A 14,327-nucleotide genomic window follows, 5' to 3' on the forward strand; every position below is an offset into this window, starting at 1 on the left:
ATTTTGAAGTCGGCCATTTTGTATCCAACTTTAGTTTTTTCAATGGGAAGAGGGTCATGTGACACATCAAACTTATCGAGAATTTCACAAGAAAAACAATGGTGTGCTTGGTTTTAACGTTACTTTATTCTTTCATGAGTTATTTACAAGTTTCTGACCACTTATAAAATGTGTTCAAAGTGCTGCCCATTGTGTTGGATTGTCAATGCAACCCTCTTCTCCCACTCTTCACACACTGATAGCAACACCGCAAAAGAAATGCTAGCACAGGCTTCCAGTATCCGTAGTTTCAGTTGCTGCACATCTCGTATCTTCACAGCATAGACAATTGCCTTCAGATGACCCCAAAGATAAAAGTCTAAGGGGGTCAGATCGGGAGACCTAGGGGGCCATTCAACTGGCCCACGACGACCAATCCACTTTCTAGGAATGCTCGGACCTGACACCCATAATGACATAAATAACTCATGAAAGAATAAAGTAACGTTAAAACCAAGCACACCATTGTTTTTCTTGTGAAATTCTCGATAAGTTTGATGTGTCACATGACCCTCTTCCCATTGAAAAAACTAAAGTTGGATACAAAATGGCCGACTTCAAAATGGCCGCCATGGTCAACACCCAGCTTGAAAAGTTTTCCCCCCTCCCATATACTAATGTGCCACAAACAGGAAGTTAATATCACCAACCATTCCCATTTTATTTAGGTGTATCCATATAAATGGCCCACCCTGTACATACATACACAATCTGAGAAAAAAAAAATTGGGTAAAGTTTTGTATTGTTTTATTTTAACGCCTTTGTTCTCCATGATGTGAATATAAATCCTAGACTGCCTTGCCCAAAGGGTCCATGACGTATACTTATGCTAGGATTGCACAGACATAAAAGCTGTGATTGATCGCCGGACTCCTGATAATAACGGCTGCAATCGGAGAAACGTAGGATCCTGCTAGTTTAACCCCTTTGATGCCACAGTCCATATTGACAGTGACCCCTATGGAGCTTAACAGAGGGAGAAGGCTCCCTCTGTCAGCCCATCGGCGTCCGAATATCATGGGGTACCAATGGGTTACAATGGCAGCTTGGGGGCCTAACAAAGCCTCCTCCCCCCAGGTCTGCCATAGGTATCTGCCCATATATTGGTCAGCACAACACTGCCAGACAGTAATGCTTTGTAATATAGAATGCTTTGGAACACTTCGTAAGTAATCGCAACTTCAAGTCAAAAATTATGTTCAATAAAGTTGATTTAAAGAAATCCTATTTAGTTTTAAAAAAATAGCAAACCATAAAAAATTACTTAAATGGTATTACAGCAATTGTAACGACCCGTAGAATAAAGTTGACTCATTATTTATACCACATGATGCAAAGAAAATTGTCAATCTGCTGCTTTTTTTAATTTTATTTCCCCTCCCATTTTTTTTAAATTAAAGTTGATAAATTCTATTTATGAAAAATAGTGCCAATCCACCCCGCAAAATACAAGCCATTAAACCGCTGCAACGGTGTAAAAATAATAGTTATGGCTCTTGGAATGTGGTCCTGAGGGCCCAAAATAGACTTTTTCTTAAGGGGTTAAGAAGCAATTTAGATTGAAATGTTTTTGAGTACTGCACCTGGTACAGAGACTGTATTCTCTAACCGCTAACCTATAAGTGGACTGTTACGATACTACGAGATGTATTTCCAGAGTCCTCCATTAGTGAGATAGCCGCGTATGAAGCGATTACTATGACACTTTGAGTTTGTTTTTCCACTTAAATGGCGCAATTTAAATTCATTTCTCAAAGCGCTGAGCTCTTACGCTGCGAGTCTTAAGGGCGTGCGTCTGTCTCACTACTGGGTCCTGTAGTCTGGCTGCTATTTATGTTAATTGAAAGCTTTAGTTTCTACTTTTAGATCCAGTCCTGGCTGGATTTGAAGTTTATTCTGTTTCCAACTTCAAGTAGCAGGTTGTAGAGCTATTATGTTATTGCTGCCTTTCATAATCTCGGGTTTTTTTTTTTTTTAGATACTTAAAATAGAATGGCTGATACCATCTGTTAAACAATACTGGAGAGCTGGACTCTTATGTTAAGGGGACGCTGCATATTTAATGTAATTCAATATTTCAAAAGATAAACCAAATCACCTTTTGACCTAGAGCAATTGTACCATAGAGGCAGTGCAGCGGTTATGGAGAGCATTGGACGTCCCAGCTTGGCTGGAACCCTTATTTTAATGGGTGGTGAAAATCTGTGTAGCGATCCTTTCTGGTATTAACCTAAGGATCGTGGAAAAGAGTTGGAAGCAAGCACCAAATCCCCACTCCCAGATGTCTCCTCTGGTTGTAGTGGTTCACTTTACCCGTTTCTTTCAACTGGCCCAGATCAGAAAGATGGCTTCTTCCAGCTATGATGTGTTTTTGCAGTTTGCTGCTTAGGCTCCTAACTTTTACATCACAAACATTTCATGACAGCCACTGAATGCCCCCATGACAGCCGCCATTCCCCCATAACAGCCACAATTCCCTACAATCGCCACAATGTCCATTACACCCGACCCAATGCCTCACAACAGCCACAATGTCCCTTTTGCCAACCCCAATGCCCCCATGACAGCTACAAGGTCCGTTATGCCAGCCAAAATGCTCCATGACCGCTACTATGTCCCTTATTCCAGCCACAATGGCCCACGACAACTACAATTTCCCCATGGTAGCCACAATGCTCCACAACAGCCACAATATCCCTTATGCCACCACAATGCTCCACAACCGCTACAATGCCCCCATGACAGCCACAATACCCCGTTGACAGCCTCAATTCCCCAGAACAGCTGCAATGTCCCTTATGCCACCACAATGCTCCACAACAGCCACAATGTCCCTTATGTGAGCCACAATGCCCCCAAGACAGCCGCAATTCCCCCATTACAGCAACAATGCCCCCATGACAGCTGCAATTCCTGACAACAGCTACAATGTCCGTTATTCCAGCCATAATGCACCATGACCACTACAATGTCCCTTATTCCAGCCACAATGGCCCACGACAGCTACAATACCCCCATGGTAGCCACAATGCTCCACCACAGCCACAATGTCCCTTATGCCACCACAATGCTCCACAAGTCACAATGCCCTTATGCCAGCCACAATGCCCCATGACAGCCACAATACTCCTATGACCGTCTCAATGCCCCACAATGTCCCTTATTCCAGCCACAATGCTCCCATGATAGATCAATGCCCTTCATGCCTGCCACAATCTCCCCTATGCCAGCCAAAATTCTTCCATGACCACCACAAATCCTTATGCCAGAGTGCCCAATGACAGTCACAATGCTCCCTATGCTATCCACAATGCTCCCTATGCTATCCACAATGCTCTTTATTAGAGCCACAACGCCCAGGACAATGTGCATTAACCAGCTCCAGAACAGGGTCCTATTTTAATCTCCCGTCTATGTATGCCCCTGTCTGTTACTACACCACTGCCATTACTACACACACATACTATAATAAGTATAACATGACCTGTCAGTATCTATACTCCTCCTTTCTTTTCTTCAATATATAGACTCCAAATGGATTTGTAACAAGGGCTGGGAACTGTTTAAACCACAACTGTCCCCCCATATCATCTAGGCAGCTACATGATAATCCATATACCACAAAGAAACAAATATGAGCCTTTATCGCCAATGTATATATAAAAGTTTAAATCTTTATTACACAAACACTGTACATAGTTAAAATAACATAGAGACAACTCTAGTATAACGAGCGGAGACCTCACCAAGTATTGTTACTACCTACCATCCAAGGGTAGCTACATGACTATTTAAATAAGCATCTGATTCAAAGTTAACATAACAGTAATACACCATTACTCAGAAGTAAGAAAGAAGAGAGAACAATGTCTCCATAGGTAAATGGTTGTGAGTAGGGAAGGGTGCAATGCATATCATAGTAGATAGTGGTTAAATCAAGACAAGACTGCTAAGACACAGGCTTACCCATAGGTAGAATCAAATAGGTATAGACAGGTGGTGTCCGCTCCGCTGCATAGACCCCGACGCGCGTTTCGCCACGTAGTGCTGCAGAAATATATATATATATATACATACATACATACATACACACGCACTCGTGTGTGTATATATATATATATATATATATATATATATATATATATATATACACATCACAGACGCACATGGGTATGCACATTATACACATATAAACGACACATTGTAAACACACGTGCACTTACCTTTTATGTAGGATATTTGTGAAGGGCGTTCAGCAGGTTGATGTAGTGGGAGTCTTCACAGAGCCCGCCGACAGTCTCCCCTCCCCCATGTCCCAACTGCTAGCAGCAGGAGGAGAGATGTGTAGAGCAGCGAAGGGAGGCTGGAGGGGGAGTTTCAGCACAGACCACGGCTGCTAAGTAGGAGTGAAGCTCACCTTGCCTCATGACAGGTGCGGTCCTGGCACCGGGGCTCCCTCCGGTGCTAGCGACGCCACCGGGCATGAGGGGGTTCGGGCAGCAATGGGCCTGGGAGCCTTGGGCCCCGGGCGGCTGCCCGAACCGCCCTAATGAAGATCCGCCACTGAATATTTCTTTCCAAATAGAAGAAACATATAATCCTCCAAATACATATCTTTGGCGCTGTAATCTTTACCTTCTATTGCATTCCACACATAAAAATACGATAGAACGTGATCTTTAAGAATTTTTCACATTAAATGCTCCTTCTGTCTCTAGTCCAGATATTTTATGGAATGCACATAAAGCATATATCAGAGGTACTTTCATTAAAATTGGTCATAGAGATAGGAAAGAAAGGAAAAAATTGATTCTGTCCCTTACGGAGAGTATAAAAAAGCTAGAACTTCTCAACAAAACCCAACAAACACCGGATCATGCTGAACAAGTCACGAACATGAGACAGCAATTAAGGGCATGTCTAATACAAAACTACGAAAAGAAAGTGAGGAAGACTAATTCTCATTACTATTCCCAAAATAATAAGGCGGGTAAGCTGTTAGCTTTGCGTCTTAAACGTCAACATACGAAAGCCAGAATTCCATTTTTATTGACAGAGGGATCTAATGGAAAGTTGTGTAACCCGCGGGTCATGGCTAATACATTTTAGACATTTCTACTCCACGCTCTATAATTTGAAAGATGATCCTAGCTCTCCTCTAGTGACAGAAGACACTATTCAGGAGTTTATGAAGTCACTTAATCTCCCCACATTGACCATAGACCAAATCTCTTCCCTTTATTGTCCTATTACTGATGCAGAAATTTCAAATATAATTAAAAAAACTCCCCTTCGGTAAGTCACCCGGCCCTGATGGGTTAACAAATGAATATTATAGATCTTTTCAGCATATCCTTCTAGAATATCTAAGACAAACATACCATAATGCCATTCTTACAGGCAGATTTCCCAAAGAAAACCAATCCGCGTTAATAGTTACCCTACCCAAACCGGGAAAAAGCCGATATTCCCCAGAACTTTCGCCCTATTTCGCTGCTGAATACAGATTTGAAGATATATGCCAAACTGTTAGTGTTAAGATTATCTCCACTCTTACCTACTCTGGTTAAGGAAGACCAGGTTGGATTCATAAAAGGTAGATAAGCCACCGACAATACTACGACGAGTGTTAAACATCATACATTATCTAACTTCCCATGATGTGCCTGAGATTTTACTTTCGCTTGATGCTAAAAAGGCTTTTGACCGCATTAACTGGACGTATGCTTTTTCTGTGCCAAAGCGGATGGGTTTTTCAGGACACACTTACCGCAATTCAAGCCTTATATTCAGATCCGTCGGCTCGGGTATTTACTAACGGCTCTCTGTCTGATGAGTTTTCCATTACTAATGGCACTCGTCAGGGGTGTCCTTTATCCCCTCTAATTTTTGCTTTATCTATAGAACCTCTTGCACCAGCTATACGGGAAGATCTCCATGTACAAGGCATAAAAATTGGGGACCGTACTCATGTTGTTTCTCTGTACGCAGAAGATGATACTTACCTTAAGTGCTCCTGAATTGTCAATAGAAAGAACCCTTGACATTCTTCATGATTCTCAGGTTATAAACTCAACACCCAAAAATCGCAGGTACTACCTATACACATACCCTCTGATCAACTTTCTCTTTTGAAACGTAGGTTCCCTTTAGATTGGCAAACAGAGGGTATACAATATTTAGGACTCACTTTAACTGTCTCACACAAAAAACGCTATACGGCTAATTATATACCACTCCTAGCTGATATTTCTACGGAAGCTCGTAGACTTTCTGGATTTGAGGTCTCCTGGATTGGTAGAATATCAGCTTTTAAAATGCTTTGACTGCCAAGACTTCTCTACTTGTTCAGGACGCTTCCTATTGAGGTACCGAAATTCTTTTTTATATCCATATGTCAGGTAATTTCTTCATTCATATGGGCTAACCGTAAACCACAAATTTCCTACAAACTACTCACTAAAGATAAGAAGAAAGGTGGTTTGGGGATACTAGATATGTTTGATTATTTTCGGGCTTGTCAAGACTCACAATTAAGACATTGGTGGCTGTTAGACCTTGATAAACATTGGGTACATATTGAAAATACCTTGGCTTCTCCAACCAGTTGGAAAGCATTATTGTTAGCTCCCCTATGGAATATTAAGTCGCCAACCCAAATTTCTCCATTCACTAGGTCCTCACTACTATGTTGGTCTTTTCTCCATACTAACTCAGATATTGGCAGTTGGCTTGCCGAGATTACATGTCCCATTGGAACTCATGAACGTAGCTATATTAGATCTGAATGTTAACCTATGGATGAAACATGGTATTTGTTCATTGGCTGATTTATATGTAGAAAACCTTCTCAGGTCGTTCCCGGATTTATCAGATAGCTTTTCTCTCCCTCGAAGTGATTTCTATAAGTACTTATAAATTAGAAATTTTTTGTCGTGTAACACTATTGATTTGGTCAGATTTAACTCTCCAATATTTACTATATTTCAAAAAGTCATCAGAGGTCTAAAGCCTATTTATAATTTGTTGCGTGAATCTTTTTCAAAAGACATACCCTTTTAGACTATGGGAACGAGACTTGGGTATCTCCTTTACTGATGCTGAATGGACCAATGCACTTACTTTAATTAATAGATCTTTTAGGTGCAGTTCACACTTCGAGGCGGCCATCAAGACTATGCTGCGATGGTATTTTACCCCTGATCGATTGCATTCTATGTATCTGAGCTCTCCACCTACTTGTTGGAGGAATTGTGGTTGTAGAGTATCCTTATACCATACCTTATGGAGCTGTCCTATTTTGATGTCATATTGGGGAGATGTCTTCCGCTTGCTATCTGAAGTACTACAGCTTCAAATTACTGCTATGCCTCAATTGGCTTGTTTGTTTATGGGTATCCAAGTCATACCGGTACAATATAGAATAATAACCTGTAAAATCCTTCTCATTGCTAAATTAGTAGTAACAAGACATTGGAAAAGCCTGACTGCCCCGTCTATTACAGAGGTTATTTCATTAATTAATACCACCTTTCCAAATGAGCAGTTTATTGCGTAGGGTGCTGGTACGTTCAGTTCCTTGTCTGCTACGTGGAGTGGCTTGGACACAAAACTCAAACTTTAAATGTGATGCATTATATCCACAGTGATTCCACTATTTGTTAATGTGGTTAATGTTTTTGTTTGTTCTCTAAAAGGATGTCTACAATGCTTTGATTCTATCCATTGATGTTGAAATGTATGTATACATTGTGGCAACAAATTCTTAATAAAGAAAAATTTAAAGAAAAAATAAACTAAAAAAGTATTTATTAACATTTTGAAAACATATAAAAAGAAATAAATAAAAGTAAAAAGAAAACCCTATTTTCATTTTTCACAAAAAAAATTATTAATGCAACCTCCGAATCTGTCAAAATCTGAACTAGTAAAATATCACATTATTTAACCCGTCGGGTGTACGCCGTAGAAAAAAAATAAAATGACAATGCAAGCGTTGCTGTTTTTTGGTCACCCCGCTCGAAATAAAAAGTGACCAAAAAATTGTATATACACTAAAAGGGTACCAATAAAATTACAGCTCGTCCTGCGAAAAACAAATCCTTAAATCGCCCCATCGACGGAAAAAATCAAAAAGTTATAGCTCTAAGAATACTTTTTAAAAAATAAAACAATAAGGTGGCGGAGCCTAGCCGCTGAAGAGTATGGCCGCTTGACTCCTGTTCTCCATGCCTAGTACTCTATAGCAGGCCACAGCTTTACTAACTTGAGAAAATTACATCATTTATGTCTCCCATCTCCTGCACCACAGCTGGCACGCTGCCATTCACAAAGATAACGGGATTACCAGCCTAAACGAACGTGACATCCGAGTTTACGTGACCATTTCAAAGGTATATGGTCACGTCACGCAGGATCATCTAGTCAAAGCTGCCTATGGCCTTACCTGCTTCAGCGAGTCACGGCCAACTTGGAAAGGCCAGACTGTGATCCCACTGTGAGATTGCCTTAACGACTCCTCAGCTGTGCCATCTGGGCATGACCTAACTCCAATACAGTAGTGACCGTCCACCGCATCCCGTATGGCCCTATAACTGCCCTCTGAAGCATTTTTTTTGCCTGGCGCCCATCTGAGACCTATAACTACCACCACTACCAGGCAACTCTTCTTGTACACAGTGCATCTGTTTCATAGTTGGAAGACTTTTTGTGAATTGTGGCCTGTACCAATTCCACAGTCACGGGCTAAAGTTGACGCCTTCACTCAGTTTCAAGGCGCGACATCCCTCTTATCAGCTATACTTATTCCAGTATTACTGCCTCCAAAAGAGACATTATTCACATTGTACTTTGGCAGATTAATTATATCAGCATATACGAATCTCACAAACTTGGAACTATTCCGTCTCCATTTTCAGCAATTTCCTTGTTCCCAGACGTATCAGTGGCGACTTTATTAGCACGCCGGGACTTTCTTCCAGTGACTAGATCCTTGTGTGATCGCAATATTAAGTACAAATGGGGCTTCCCCACTAAGCTCCTAATGGCTCCTCTTAAATTGCCTTGTCTGTGAAAGAACTTGTCTTTGGAACTCCTTCAAAGATGGAACCTCTCTCCAGCTGACACTCCCTCATGTCCTGAAAAATACCATCAACCAACCCCCCTAGCAGAAGAGTGGAAGACAGCAACATCATCAGACCACACTACTTGAGTACTGGTATATTATCTCAGATTAGAATATCTCATGTTACTTTAATGCCTTCTCAGAACATTTTAAGAACATTTTTGTTTTCTCCCGTTACTCTACATTATAATGTGTTTTTTCATTGTTTAGTTCGTTTCTGGCAGACAATTCTCAGATTGAACTTGTAGGATCATTCATTTAATTTCGAGAAGTAGGGGTCTCTCGAACGCCTTCTAGTGCTTCTGCCCTTGGATGCGGAAACGGCTTTCCACAGGGTTTTCTGGGATACCAATCTGCGATGCTGGACACATTAGAATTCCAAGATCTAAGTAAATCAGCAATCCTTACCTTGTATTCTTATCCTTTTATCGGGTATGCCCCCTTTCACCCATTATATTTGCGCTGGTGATGGAGCCCTTTGCTGAACATATTCAATCTAATCATGGCATACATGGCATTTCAGTTGGCAATGCTACAAGTCATACAATTAAATTTAATTATTTCCATTTCTAACTCCACTACTTCACTTCCAGCTGTCCAACAAACCATTGAAACCTTTAGTAGGGTCTCTTACTATCGAATCAATTAAGCTAAGTCGTAAATCTTGAACGTAGGGATTGATCCACAGACTAAGTCCCTTTCATCTACTCGTTTTCTAGTTCATTTGCAGGATGGTTATATTACATACTTAGAAATAACCCTGACTAAAGATCTTTTTGCTCGTAATTATTGGCCTTTACTGACTAAAACCTCACAATCAACTCTCGAAACCTCTAATTACCCAGATGTGAAGAGTTGCGATTGTTAAAATGACGATATTGCATCCAATTTTATATGTGTTTCGTACAGTTGGTGATTCCCTGACTTAAAAAGTACTATTTAGCGGCCTTATTAGACCAAATTAAAGCTTGGTGGTGGGCTTCTCTTGAGAAAAGGTGGGCAGAAATGGAATAGGCAATACTGGGCAGACCTCTAATTTTATTACTACCCACTTCCAAACCTTGCCTACGTCAATGTCGCTCTTAATTACTTACTACCAAAGCCTGGCAGCACTTCTTGTCCTGCATACCTGCTTCTAAACTAACTGCTCTCGGTAAAGTTCTTTTAATACACTTTCCCGGACATAGGCCTCAAAGGATGGGCGTTTTTTTTTTATGTTATCTAATCCCATCTTGAGAGGTATTTCCTTATTTTACAAACAGTTGGCTCAACCATGCACTCAAACCGAACCTTCTTATATTCTTAAATGGGAACCAGATCTACAGACTACTATCCATCTAGAAGATTGGTATCGTGCTATCAAGAAAGTGAAGAAAATATCTAAAAGTACAAGTCATTGGAACATCTCCCGTTCATTATGTCCTATGCGCTGTAGCTGTCATATTCCATCTGTTTATGTGTCATTAAGAGACACTTACATAGATGAAATAAAACATGGTAGCCCCCAGGGAATTAAAAAAATTTTAATAAAAAAAATATTTTATGTGAAAAAATAAAGTACATATACATTTTATTAAATATAAACAAATAAATTTATTTAAAAAAACAATAATTCATGACACCTTTCCTTTAAAGAGGTTGTCCCAGAATTAATGAATTAATAGAAAATCAGACATAATATAGTGCATGGCAATCTCTTTCTAACAAAGCTATAACCAGCCCTGTATCTTACATGGATCCAGAGAACTCCCCATTCATTGCTCTGCTATATTTTCTTCAGGCTGGCAGCTCAGGGGACGTGTACTTTCTGCTGCAGCTCCTCCTCTCCCTGTCATAGCTTGTCATCTGGCTCCTCTCTAGGATAAGCTTCAGAAATGCTCCCATTACATGTCTTTTTAGAGGGAGAGCCCAGCCTTATATAACTAAAGAAGAGGGAGAGCTTGCAGCTTATACACAGTGAGAATATAAGAAGGAGTGGGGAGAGCCCATCCCTATATGACTGAAGAAGAGGGAGAGTCTGCAGCTTACACACAGTGAGAAATTGAGCAGGAGAGGGGAAAACCCAGCCCTGTATAACTGAAAAAGTGTTAGAGCCTGCAGGTTATACACAGTGAGAGAATGAGCAGGAGAGGGGAGAGCCCAGCCCTATATGACTGAAGTAGAGGGAGAGCCGACAGCTTACTCATAGTGAGAGGATGAGCAGACTGCAGGCTCTCCTGTGTGTTTCTTACTGTGTGATTCTTCATCCACTGCTACAAGCCGTGTTACTGAATATAAACTTCTTCTCTACTTCTTTACTGACAACAGAGAAGACATTTTCTATTGGCCGGTGGCAGTTGGAGAGTGGAACTGAGCATGTGTGTCCTCTCTCATTCAGCTTAGTAGGAGGACATGCACATTACTATCCAGATTGAGCACCAGGGGGCGCCATTATAATGAAGTAAAGGGAATATGTCACAAAGGCAAATTAAAAAACGAATACATTTTTAATTCTGAATTATATTGCAATAAGATTTAATACTGGGAAAACCCATTTTACCTATTACAGGTATAAAAATCCTGTTATACAAATTAGCGCTCTGCTTTTTATGCACAGTAATTGAGCACTTAATCCTAGTCGCTAGATCAGGATTGCGAAAACCTGGAAATCTAGCTCTCCATTAACTATTAATGAGCTGAGCTTTGCTATACAGTTCAATTCGCTTATAATATAGAATAAATATTGCCTTGCGTTCTCACTCTGTAGCGCGTCTTAACTCTAAATAGTCTGTCTGTCTCTCTTCTCATTTCCAATGGAATCCCTAGCTCAAGCCAACTTATGTTTATTGACCTTTTGGTCATAATATACATTTTGAATCAATTTCTGTAGATATTGCTTCTTTTCCTATGGTCACTTTGATTCCATGTAACCTTCCCCCTACTTTTTTCATACTGTACTTTGTAATAGTATACATGAGTCCTTATTTCTTTTTTTTTGCTTTCTTTTTCATTTTAGATTTGTATATTTTTATGTTATTTGCACAATATTTGTCATATACTTAGATTCTGTAACGATACTGACAGAATACCAGTCCCACAGCCGGCATAGGCGCAAGGAGACAGACTAGGCAAGTGGTGGGGCACTCCCCTGCGACGTCCCTGCAGACTGGGGCCCTGCCTGCAGCAGATAGAACCCACTATCTGGAACCTGCTAACAGACCCTGAATGTTTCTGTAGGTGAAAGGAATACTTACATTTGCCTGGCAGCTGCTGGTAGGTGGAGCGGACAGGTGGAGTGGACAGGTAGAGTAGTCAGACAAGAAGAGGTAATGACAGGGAGGTAACGTAGTACAATGCAGTGAAACAAAAGATAAGACCGGCAGTCCTAGGTTTAAACACTATAAATGAAATGAGGTACAAAATCGGAATACAAGAGAATGGTTAGGGGAGCCGGGGTCAGACAACAAGGTAACAACAAACAGATCTCACTGCAGCCAAAGAACAAATGAGCCACAGGAAGTTAATCTCTGGCAAAAAAAGGTCTAGCACCAGGGGTGTTGAAATGTGACAGATTCCAGCTTGAAGTCTATGCCTTGTTTTGTACCTTTTAACTTTCTTATCTGAAAAACGAAAATAAATGTACAGTTCTATAAAGGAAAAAAACGATATACATTTGGTATTGACGTAATCATATTGACCCGCAGAATAAAGTTAACGTATTGTTTTTACTGCACGGTGAACGCCGTAAAAGTGAAATCCAAACAACAATGGAATAATCACTGTTTTTTTTGCCATTCCATCCCATCCCAAGAATTTTTCGTTTTTCCAGTGCATTATATGGTACATTAAATGGTATAATTAAAGACTACCACTCGTCCTTGATACGGCTATGACGCGGACAAATAAAAAGTTATGGCTCTTGGAATGCAACGATGGAAAAATGAAGATAAAGAAAAACGAAAATTGTTAAAATGGAACATTAGGAATGTTACTGAACAAAAATAAGATCAATAAAAGGAAAAAAGGACAAAGCACTGAACATCCTCCCTGGCGTCACACCTTTTACAGCATGTACAGAAAGGCACATTGTACTGAGCGTTACATCGGTTTTACAACTGGCGCCAAGGCTGCAACAGCATTAAAAAATGTATTATCTTATTTTATCAGATCAGCATCAAAATACAAAAACAGACCACGCCATTTGGTCTATTTTAAGGGATTCAGACATTCAATCTATTTTTCCCTCTGATGTCTGGATAGATGGGGACACTGTTGTATAACATTAGTTCTGCCATGTTAGAAGTTGGAGGCTTTTAGAGTTTTCCTGGTGGTGTTTCTACAAGACTAAAAAAAAAGGAAATATTAAAAAATAACAAAAGTGTGAATGTGACACAGAAAAAAAAAAAATCACTAAAAGGAATACAAAATAAATATAAAAAAAGTAAAATAAAAAATGAAACAGCTCATCAATATTTAATGGACATCACCCACCCATGTGACAATGTGTCCACATCACACAAGAATGTGTGTCCTCCTAAATCCACAGAAAGTCCTTTTTGATTTTTTTGGCCCTGACACAATATGTCCTTACACATGAGGACTAGGAATCTGCCCTTACACATTCATACACCTGAGGACTAGCTTGGCAAAATTTCAGGTCAGTAAATGTTCGAAGTTTTGCTCACATTTAGGCCTCATGCACACAAACGTAAAAACGCCCGTAATTACGGGGCCATAGACTTCTATTGGCCACGGGTACCTCCCCGTATGCTTACGGGAAGGTGCCCGTGCCGTTGAAAGATATAGAACATGTCCTATTTCAGGCCGTAATAACGGCACGAGCAGCCCATAGAAGTCTATGGGGCTCCCGTAATTACGGGAGCGTTGCTAGGCGATGTCAGGGGATAGTCACTGTTCAGGGTGCTGAAAGAGTTAAACGATCGGCAGTAACTGTTTCAGCACCCTGGACAGTGACTAGCGATCACAATATAGATCAACGTGTAAAAAAATAGAAGTTCATACTTACCCAGAACTCCCTGCTTCTTCCTCCAGTCCAGCCTCCCAGGATGACGTTTCAGCCCATGTGACGGCTGCAGCCAATCACAGGCCAATCACAGGCTGCAGCGGTCACATGGACTGCCGCGTCATCCAGGGAGGTCGGGCTGGATGTCGAAAGAGGGACGC

Source organism: Rhinoderma darwinii, chromosome 1 (genome assembly GCF_050947455.1).
Source record: "Rhinoderma darwinii isolate aRhiDar2 chromosome 1, aRhiDar2.hap1, whole genome shotgun sequence".
NCBI lineage: Eukaryota > Metazoa > Chordata > Amphibia > Anura > Rhinodermatidae > Rhinoderma > Rhinoderma darwinii.